At 40.1% G+C, this 11,169-nt stretch overlaps 1 pseudogene; it reads left to right on the plus strand.

Annotated features, from left to right (window-relative positions):
- The first annotated feature begins 208 nt into the window (after window positions 1-208).
- LOC100952006 overlaps window positions 209-11,169 on the plus strand; it is an 11,660-nt pseudogene continuing 699 nt past the window's right edge.

Below are 11,169 nucleotides of genomic sequence, written 5' to 3' on the forward strand. Positions count from 1 at the left end.
ACAGCAACCTCCAATGCCTGGGCTCAAGCGAGTCTCCTGCCTCCACCTCCCAAGTAGCTGGGACCACAGACGCCCACCACAACGCCTGGCTATTTTTTGGTTGCAGCCATCATTGTTTGGCAGGCCCAGGCTGGATTCGAACCCACCACCTTAGGTGTATGTGGCTGGCGCCTTAGCCACTTGAGCCACAGGCTCCAAGCCATCAATGATGTAGTATGAAATAATCTATACTGGTGAAAGGATGTGACATCTGGTGTATTCTTCAGCAACAAACTGAGAGAAAGCCTGCAACCTGTGCTGGTGGGGACCTGAGGAGTTATTAACAACTTGGACACAGCAGAGCGTCTGAGATTCTTCTACAAAGAATAGCCAAACAGCCATTTTTTCTCTCGACCTTTTACATTTCCATATAAAATTTAGGCTCAGCTTATTCCACAAAAGATACTGTTAGGATATTGGTCAAGATTTCATTGCATTGTTAGGTTAATTTTCAAATTTGATTATTGTTTCATTAATTGTAAGAATCTATTTGTGCCTTCTTGAACATGAATATTGTTTTATAGGAACATATTTTAAATTTGCATATTATATTTCTAATTCTAGCAGGGGTTTTTTGTTTCTTTCTTTTTTTTTTTCCTGCAGTTTTTGGCCGGGGCTGGATTTAAACCCACCATCTCCAGCATATGGGGCCGACGCCCTACTCCTTTGAGCCACAAGTGCCGCCCTGTTTTTTGTTTTGTTTTTTTTTTTAAAACAGAGTCTCACTCTGTCACCCTGGGTAGATGCTGTGACATCATAGCTCACAGCAACCTCAAACTCCTAAGCTCAAGTAATTCTCTTGCCTCAGCCTCCCAAGTAGCTGGGACTACAGACTCCTGCCACAACACCCGGCTATTTTTAGAGATAAGATCTTGCTCTTGCTTAAGTTGGTCTCAAACTCCTGCGCTCAAGGAATCCACCTGCCTAAGCCTCCCAGAGTTCTGGGATTACAGGTGTGAGCCGAGCGTGCCTGACCACTTTTTTTTTTTTTTTTTTAATGAAGACAGGGTCTTGCTCTGTCACCCAAGCTGGAGTGTAGTGGTGGATCGGAGCTCACTACAACCTTCAATGCCTATGCTCAAGCAGTCCTGCCCTCTTCAGCATCCTGAGTCTCTAGGACTACAGGCATGCACTGTGATGCCAAGCTAATTTTGAAAGTTTTTGAGTAGATATCCAGTCTCATTATGTTGCCCATACTGGTTGCAGACTCCTGGCCTCAAGCAGTTCTCCCACCTTGGCCTTCCAAGGTGCTACAATTATAAAAGTAAGCCATTGCACTTGGCTCTACTTTAGCTATTTTTAAGCTAGGTTAAGTTAACTTTAAACAATTTAGTAGCATTAAGTATATTCACAATATTGTACAACCATCACCACTGTCTATTCCCAGAACTTTTTCTGATCATCTCAGACTTACTCTTTATATTAAACAATAACTCATCCCCGCAACCCCAGCCCTTAGTAACCTCTATTCTATTTTCTTTTATCTACTCCTACTTTGTTTAAGTGGAATCGTACATCATTTGTCCCTTTTTGTCTGGCTTGCTTCACTTAGCATAATCTTTTCAAGGTTCATTTATGTTTTGCCATGTATCCTTTTAAAGATTGAGTAATATTCCATCCCATGTATGTGATACATTTTACATCTTAATTCATTTGTTGCAGAACACTTAGATTGTTTTTACCTTTTGCTATTATCACAAAAATGCTGTTATAAACATTAGTGTACAAGTATCTGTTTGAGTTCCTGTTTTCAATTCTTTTGGGTGTGTATGTTCAGGAGTCTAATTGGTGGATCATATGATAATTCTATATTTAATAGTTTGGAAATGCCAAACTTTTCCATTGTAGCTATACCATTTTACGTTTCTACTGGCAGTGTATTCTTTCCTCTCCTTTCCCCCTCCCCTGCCCACCCCAGACAGAGTCTCACTTGTCTTCCGTGAAGTGTGGTGGCATCACAGCTCACAGCGACCTCAAACTCCTGGGCTCTTAAGCGATTCTCTTGCCTCAGCCTCCCAAGCACCTGGGACTATAGGCGCCCACCACAACACCCGGCCATTTTTTTGTTGCAGTTGTCATTCTTGTTTAGCAGGCCTGGGTCGGGTTAGAACCCGCCAGCCTTGGTGTATGTGGCTGGCACCATAACCACTGTGCTACAAGCTCTGAGCATAACAGCAGTGTATTCTTGTTCTATTTCTCCACGTCCTTGCCAACATTTCTTATTTTTTGTTTTTTCTCTGCCTTAAATAGCCATCTTAGTGGACCACAAAGTAGAATCTCATTGTGGTTTTGATTTGCATTTTCCTGATGATTAATGATCTTGAGCATCTTTTCATGTACCTGTTGGTTATTTGTACGTCTTCATTGGATTAGTATTTAGTCAGAACCTTTGCTCATTTTTAATTGGGTTGTTGCTTTATTGGTTGTCAAGTTGTAGCTGAGTTCTTTGTGTATCTTTATATATTCTGGATATTAATCCCTAATCAGATATAAGATTTGCAAATATATTCTCTCATTCTGTGGATTGCTATTTCACTCTCTAGATAATCCTTTGATGTACTAAAGTTTTTAATTTTGATGAAATTCAATTTAATTATTTTTCTTTTGTTACCTCTGTTTTTAGTATCATATCCAAGAAATCACTGCCAAATTCAGTGTCATAAAACTTTTCTTTTGTTTTTTCTAAGAGTTTTACAATTTTAGTTTTTATCATTTAGTCTTTGTTACTTGTGGAGTTTTTTTTTGAAACAGAGTCTTACTATGTTGCCCTTAGTAGAGTGCCATGGCGTCATAGCTCACTGCAAACTCAAACTTGGGCTGAAGTGATTCTCTTGCCTCAGCCTCCCAAGTAGCTGGGACTACAGGTGCCCACACAACGCCTGGCTATTTTTTGGTTGTAGTTGTCATTGTTTGGCAGGCCCGGGCCAATTCAAACCCACCAGCTCTGGTGTATGTAGCTGGTGCCTTAGCTGCTTGAACTACATGCCCCACCCCAGCTATTTTTTTTGTTGTACTTGTCATTGTTGTTTGGCAGGCCGGGGCTGGATTCAAACCTGCCAGCTCTGTTATATGTGGCTGGCATCCTAGCCACTGAGCTACAGGCACCAAGCCTTTGTTTTTGTTTCGAGACTGAGTCTTACTCTGTTGCCCTGGATAGAGTGCTGTGGCATCATAACTCACTGAAACCTCAAACTCTTGGGCTTGAGCAATACTCTTGGCTCAGCCTCCTGAGTAGCTGGAACTACAGGCATGCATCACTACTTGAGGCTCATTTTTCTATTTTTTTTTTTCTTTTTAGTAGAGACAGGGTCTCACTCTTGCTCGTGCTGGTCTTGAACTTCTGAGCTCAAGCAATCCACCCACCTCAGCCTCTCAGAGTGCTAGGATTATAGGCATGAGCAACCACACCCAACCTTTCAGTACTGTTTCATAGTTTTCAGTGTACAAGTCTTTTGCCTCTTTGGTTAAGTTTATTCATAAGTATTTGAGTCTTTTTAATGCTATTGTAAATGTATTGTTTTCTTAATGTTCTTTTCAGATTATTAAATTTTTTTGAGACAGAGCCTCAAGCTGTCCTCCTGGGTAGAGTGCCGTGGCACTCAGCAACCTCCGTGCTCACAGCAACCTCCAACTTCTGGGCTTAAGCGAGTCTCCTGCCTCCTCCTCCCAAGTAGCTGGGACCACAGGCGCCCGCCACAAGGCCCGGCTATTTTAATTGCGGCCATCGTTGTTTGGCGGGCCCAGGCTGGATTCGAACCCACCACCTTAGGTGTATGTGGCTGGCGCCTTAGCCACTTGAGCCACAGGTGCCAAGCCCAGATTATTAATTTTTAATGTATAGAAACACACCTGATTTTCGTGTGTAGGTTTTGTGTGCTGCATTTTGTTGTATTTGCATATTCTAATGGGGGTTTTTTGTGAGTGCATGTGGAATCTTTAGAACTTTCTTCATGTAGATGATGTCATTTACAAACAATTGTACTTCTTCCTTCCCATTCTTGATTTCTTTTTTCTTGCCTAATTGCACTGGCTAGAGTTTTCAATAATATATTGAATAGAAGTGGCAAAAGCAGGCCTCCTTGTCTTAAGACTGATCTTAAAGTAAAAACTTGTGGTTTTTGTATTTTATTATTAAGTGCGATGTTTGCTATAAGTTTTTCATATATGGTCTTTATTATGTTGAGCTAGTTTCCTTTCTGTTCCTACTTTGTTGAGTATTTTTATCAGAGAAAGAATGTGAAATCCATTAAATGCTTTTTCTGCATCAATCAGATGATCCTGTGGGTTTTTTCCTTCATTTAGTTAGTATAGAGTCTTAGGGGATTGATACGTTGAATCAATTTTGCATTCCAGAAATAAATCCCATTTACCATGGTGTATAATCCTTTAATATGATGGTGAATTTGGTTTGCTAGTAATTTGTTGAGGATTTTTGCATCAATATTTGTGGGGGATATTGGCCCACAATTTTCTTATAATGTCTTTGTCTGGCATTAGTATCAGGATAACATTGATCTCATAGCATGAGTTAGGAAATATTTCCTTCTCTTCAATTTTTTGGAAATGTTTGAGAATGATTGGGGTTAACGCTTATGTATATGTTTGGTAGAATTCACCAGTGAAGCCATTTGGCCAGGGATTTTTTTTTGTTGGGACGGTTTGATTATTGATTTCATCTCCTTAGTTATAAATCTATTCAAGTTTTCTATTTCTTCATGATTCAGTTTTGGTAAATTTTGTGTTTCTAAGAATGTGTCTATTTGACCTATATCTCTAATTTGCTGGCATATGGTTCATAGTATAAGTGTATACTATATGTATATAGGATATATCTAATATAATCCTTCTTATTTCTGAAAAATCTGTAGTAATGTCCCCCCTGTACTTTCTGATTTTAGTAATTTGACTTTTTTCTTTCCCTTGTCAATCTAGCTGAATAAAGTTTTGTCAGTTTCGTTGATGTTTTCAAGAACCAACTTTTGGTATTATTGATTTCTGTACTTCCCTCATCTCTTTTATCTCTGCTCTAAACTTTATTATTTTCTTCCTTCAGCAAGCTTTGGGGTTGTATGTGCTTTTCTTTTCCAGTTCCTCAGAGCATAAAGTTAGGTTTTTGATTTGCAGTCTTTCTTTTTTTTCAACATGTAGCAGGTTCTTAATAACATCCTTTCATTCAATATTCTTTCATTATAACGTTGATGAGGAAAAAATCACTTCCCGCAGGGGCCAATGTGTGTGTGGAGTTTGTACATTTTCCCCATATCTGCATGGATTGTCTCTGGAAACTCTAGATGTGCACATTAGGTGAGCTGGAGTGTCTCAGTGGTCCCCATCTTGAGTTGGTGTGGGGGTGTGTGTGAGGGCACCCTGTGAGGAATAGCCTTCTGTCTAGGACTAATTCCTGCCTTGCTCTCTGAGGCCACTTGTGACCCTGAACTGGAATCAGCAGGTTGGAAAATGAGTGAATGCACTCTGGGAGGCCGAGGTGGGTGGATAGCCTGAGCCCACAAGTTCCAGACCACCCTGAACCAGAGCAAGACCCCATCTCTAAAAACAACTGGGCATTGTGGCGTGGGCTGTAGCCCAGCTACTTTGGAGTCTGAGGCAAGAGAATCACTTGAGCCTAAGAGTTTGAGGTTGCTATGAACTCTGACACCACAGCACTCTACCAAGGGTGACAAAAAGAAACTGTCTCAAAAAAGAGAATGAATGAATATACAAATTACTATAAAATAAAAATTGATAAAGCTCCTAATGCATAGCAATAAACAATACTCTCTAAAACTGCTTAGTGAGATTTGTGATTGTTTTTGAACTTTGTGGTGGTGGTAGGAAGTGCTTCTTAACAACTTTTGCTTTGCAAACATTTATTCCTTTATTTAGCCCACTATCTCTGTGACTGCGGTCACTCACTCATTTACCAAAATTTGGGTAAATAATTACCTTACTTGTTTTAATTAACCTTTCTTAAGTGTCTATATTATATTACTCTCATTTATTTCAGTGTTTAATATTAGAAGTGTTACGACCCACTGTGGTGGCTCACATCTATAATCCTAGCACTCTGGGAGGCCAAGGCAGGAAGATCGCTTGAGCTCAAGAGTCTTGAGACCAGACCTCATCCCTACTAAAAACAGAAAAACTTGGCCAGGCTTCCTGGTGGGCCCCTGTAGTCCCAGCTACTCAGGAGGATGAGGAAGGAGGGTTGCTTGAACCCAGGAGTTTGAGGTTGCTGTGAGCTGGGCTGAGTCCAAGGCACTCTAGTGTGGGGCAATCAAGTGAAACTCTCTCTCCAAAAAACAAATAAACAAAAAAGTGTAAGTGTTTTGGTTTTTATTTAGAAGTTTGGGGTTATTTGGAGGGGGCTAAAATGTGTTTTTCCTTATACCACCTGTATGCCTGTGGTAAAATTGGTTTTGTTATATGTCATTTTGCTTAAAGTTGCAGTGTCTTATCAACAACATTATGTTAGGACTTACTATGTGTATTTACAGCTATAAATTTTCCTTCAGTAATGCTTTGGCTGTATCCCATAAGTTTTGATAGGTTGTGTTCTCTTCTTTCTAATTTCCTATGTAATTTCTTCGTTAGTAGTTAAGAGTGTATTGTTTAATTTGTGAATTTTCCATTTTCCTTGTGCTGTTGATTTCTAATTTTATTCATTGTGATCAGAAAGGATACTTTGTATGATTTCTTTTTTAAAAAATGTATTAAAACTTGTTCTATGGCTCAACTTACGGTCTGTCTTGTAGAAGGTTTCACGTGCCCTGAGAAAAATGTGTACTCTGCTCTCGTGGGACAGAATATTCTGCCACCAGACATGGAGCACATCGTCACATGTGTCCCTGTATGGACCTGTGTAAATTACCCATACACTGAATTGCTGGGTTGTGAGGTATTACTCTCAGGCATGGCTGTGCCACTCACAGCATCAGAAATGCCGGAGGCTTCCTGTGCTGCCATATCTCTGCTAACACTTAACATTAGCTTTCTATTTTTTGTCTGGCTGATAGGTGTAAAGTGGTGGTTCTGAAGCAGTGACAGTTTTATCCCCCAGGAGATAATTGGCAGTGCCTAAAAACAATTTTGATTTTCACAACTACAATGTCTCTATGCACGTAGAGGGCAGCTAAACATCCTATAATGCACAGAAGAGCCCCACAACCAAGAGTTGTCTGACCCAGAATGTCAGTAATGCCATTATTGAGAGATCCTGTTGTGAAGAGATAGCTTCTGGTTACTTTGATTTGCATATCAAAGTCATACCAATGACTTTCAGCATTTTTTTTCCATGTGCATTGGCTTTTGGTTTCCACTTGTATAAATTTATCATGCATAGCCCCTGCCTTTTTTTCAGCTGGAGTAGCTGTCCTTTTCTTAGTGATTTGTAGGAGTGTCTTTTTTTTTTTTTTTAAAGAGACAGAGTCTCACTTTATTGCCCTCAGTAGAGTACTGTGGCGTTATAGCTCAGAGCAATCTCCAACTCCTGGGCTTAGGCGATTCTCCTGCCTCAGCCTCCTGAGTAGCTAGGACTACAGGCGCCCGCCGCAGTGCTGGCTATTTTTTTTTTTTTTTATTGCAGTTTGGCCAGGGAAGGGTTCAAACCCACCACCATCTGGTATATGGGGCCAGCGCCCTACTGACTGAGCCACAGACACCGCCTGATTTGTAGGAGTTTCTTATATATTCTAGTTATTAATGCTGTCTTTAAAAAAAAATATATATATACACACACACACACACACATACATACACATATCCAACTATTTATTGAATATCTCCATTTGAATTCCCAAAGACCTCACAAACTCAACATATCTAAACTGTATTCATAATTTTTTTTTTTTTTTCAGAAATAGGGTCTCACTCTTGCTGAGGCTAGAATGCAGTGGGAGCACAATTACAGTTCCCTGCAGCCTTGAGCTTCTGGGCTGAAGTGATCCTTTTGCCTTAGCCTCCCAAAATGCTGGATTATAGGTGTGAGCCACTGCCCCTGACCTCTTTCTTATTTTTTAACATTGTGTGTTGTATAATAAATTCACACACTTGTCAAAACCAGAAACCAAGGAATTATTTTGGCTTCCCCTTTCTCATCCTACTCATTCAAATAGATACCAAGCCCTAATAGCTAAAGCAAGCCCTAAACAAAAAGAACAAATCTGGAGGCATCACATTATCTGACTTCAAATTATCCTACAAGGTCATAGCAACCGAAACAACATGGAACTGCTATAAAAGTATACATTTGGATCAACCGAACAGAATAAAAATCCAGAGATAAAGCTGACTACCTACAACCAACTTAATAAAGCAGGCAAAAACATACTGGGAAAGGTACCCTATTCAGTAAATAGTGCTGGGGAAATTGGATAGCCACATGTAGAATGAAACTGGATCCCTATCTCTCACCATGTACAAAACTTAACACAAGATGGCCAAAGACTTAAATGTATGACCTAAAACTAACAATTCTAGGAGAAACCCTAGGAAAAAGTTTTATGGACATTGGCCTAGGCAAAGAATTCACCATTAAGACTCCAAAAGCGGTGGCGCCTGTGGCTCAAAAGGGTAGGGCACTGGCCCCATGTGCTGGAGGTGGTGGGTTCAAACTTAGCCCTGGCCAAAAACTGCAAATAAATGAATAGGTAAATAAAGTCTTTAAAAAAAAAAAGACTCCAAAAGCAAGGCTCAGCACCTGTAGCTCAGCAGGTAGGGTGCCAGCCACATATACCAGAGCTGGCAGGTTCAAACCCAACCGGGCCTGCCAAACAACAATCACATCTACAACCAAAAAACAGCCAGGCTGTGGGCACCTGTAGTCCCAGCTACTTGGGAGGCTGAGGCAAGAGAATCGCTTAAGCCCAAGAGTTTGAGGTTGTTGTGAGCTATGATGCCATGGCACTCTACCGAGGGTGACATAATAAGACTCTGTCTCAAAAAAAACAAAAAACAAAAAAACTCCAAAAGTAAGTGCAACAACAAAAAAAAATAATAAATGGGGCTTAATTAAACTAAAAGGCTTCCACACAGAAAAAGAAATAACAGAATAGATAGACAACCTACAGAATGGGAAAATTATTCATAAACTCTACATCTGACAAAAGACATTAGTTTATTATATGTATTAAGATGATATATTGGTATTATATCTAGAATGTATAAGGAACTCAACAAGAAAATAATCTCACTGGGCAAATGACATGAACAGACATTTTTCAAAAGAAGATACACAAATGGCCAAGAAATGTGAAAAAGTGCTCAACATCACTGATTGTCAGAGAAATGCAAATTAAAACCACAGTGACATACCACTTTACCCCAGTGAGAATGGCTGTTAATAAAAAGTCAAAAAACAATCGATGTTGGTGTGGATGTGGCAAAAGGGAACACTGTTGGTGAGAATACACATTAGTACAACCTCTATAAAAAAGAGTCTGGAGATTTCTCAAGGAACTAGAAGTAGACCTACCATATGATCCCCAATCCCATTACTGGGTATCTACCCAAAGGAAATACATGATTAAGTGAAAAAGATACCAGCACTAATGGTTATCACAGCAACATTCACAATTATAAAGTTATGGAATTAACCTAAGAGCCCCCCAGCTGAAAAGTAGATTAAATGTGGTTCAGGGCCTGGTGCAGTGGTTCCTGTCTGTACTCCCAAGACTTTGGGAGGCTGAGGCTGGAGGATCACTTGAGACCAAGCATTCAAGACCAGCTTGGGCAAAATAGTGACACTCTGCCTTTAAAATAAGTAAATATTTATTTTTGAAAAAAGAAGATGGCTTGGCACCTGTGGCTCAAGTGGCTAAGGTACCAGCCACATACACCTAAGGTGGCGGATTTGAATCCAGCCCGGGCCTGCCAAACAACAATGACGGCTGCAACCAAAAAATGGCTGGGCGTTGTGGCAGGCGCCTGTGGTCCCAGCTACTTGGGAGGCGGAGGCAGGAGACTCACTTGAGCCCAAGAGTTAGAGGTTGCTGTGAGCTGTGAGGCCACAGCACTCTACCCAGGGGGACAGCTTGAGGCTCTGTCTCAAAAAAAAAGAAAAGAAAAGAAAAAAAGAAGATAATGTGGTACATGTATATCATGGAATGCTACTCAGCCATAAAAATGTTGAAATGATGTCTTTTGCAGCAACTTGGATGGAACCAGAGGCCATTATCCTAAGTGAAGTAATGCTGGAGTAGAAAAATCAAATACTGTCTGTTCTCACTTATAAATGGGAGCTAAGCTACAGATACACAGGGGCATACAAAGTGGTACAATGGACATTGGAGATTCAGAAGGGGAGATGGTTGGAGGAAGGGAGAGAGGAAAAACTACTGATCAGTATAATTTACACTATTTGGGTGAAGGGTAACCTGGAAACCCAGACATCACCACTATACAATTCAACTAAAAACACTTGTTGTGCTAAATCTATCAAAATATAAATTTAGGCTCTGCACCTGTGACTCAAGCAGCTAAGGCATCAGCCACATACACCTGAGTTGGCGGGTTCGAATCCAGCCTGGGACTGCCAAACAACAAAAACGGCAGCAACCAAAAAATAGCCAGGTGTTGTGGTGGGCACCTGTAGTCTAGCTACTTGGGAGGCAGAAGTAGGAGAGCCCAGGAGTTGGAGGTTGCTGTGAGCTATGATGCCACAGCACTCTACCCAGGGCGACATACATATATATGTATGTCTATATATATATTATATATATATATGTATGTCTATATATATTAAAAAATTAAAAAAAGTAAAGTACTTAGCACAGTATCACATAGTAGGTACCCAGGAAACGTTAGCTAATACTGAAAAATAAATGCTTGTTGGAATTGCTTCAACAAAAGTCTGGCATGACTCCGACATAGGCAGTGAAGTAGAATTATGGATAAGCTACCTAATAAAGCTCAAAAAGTCCTCTAATACACTGGACTAGAAAAGTCCTATACTGTCTCTGGGAACAGCCATAGCAAAGGGTTGATCTAGAAAAGAAGAGCACTAAGGAACTAGTCAAACGTAGGCTTTTATGGTCACAAACAAAAACACATGACCCTGGATATTATGAACAAATTTGTTGAAAACATAAATATTATTTAGTAGTCAAAGTTGTGGCTTTCTTTTTTTTTTTTTTT

The sequence above is a fragment of the Otolemur garnettii genome, unplaced genomic scaffold (assembly GCF_000181295.1).
Source record: "Otolemur garnettii isolate 467f Iridium unplaced genomic scaffold, OtoGar3 scaffold00086, whole genome shotgun sequence".
Taxonomy (NCBI): Eukaryota; Metazoa; Chordata; class Mammalia; order Primates; family Galagidae; genus Otolemur; species Otolemur garnettii.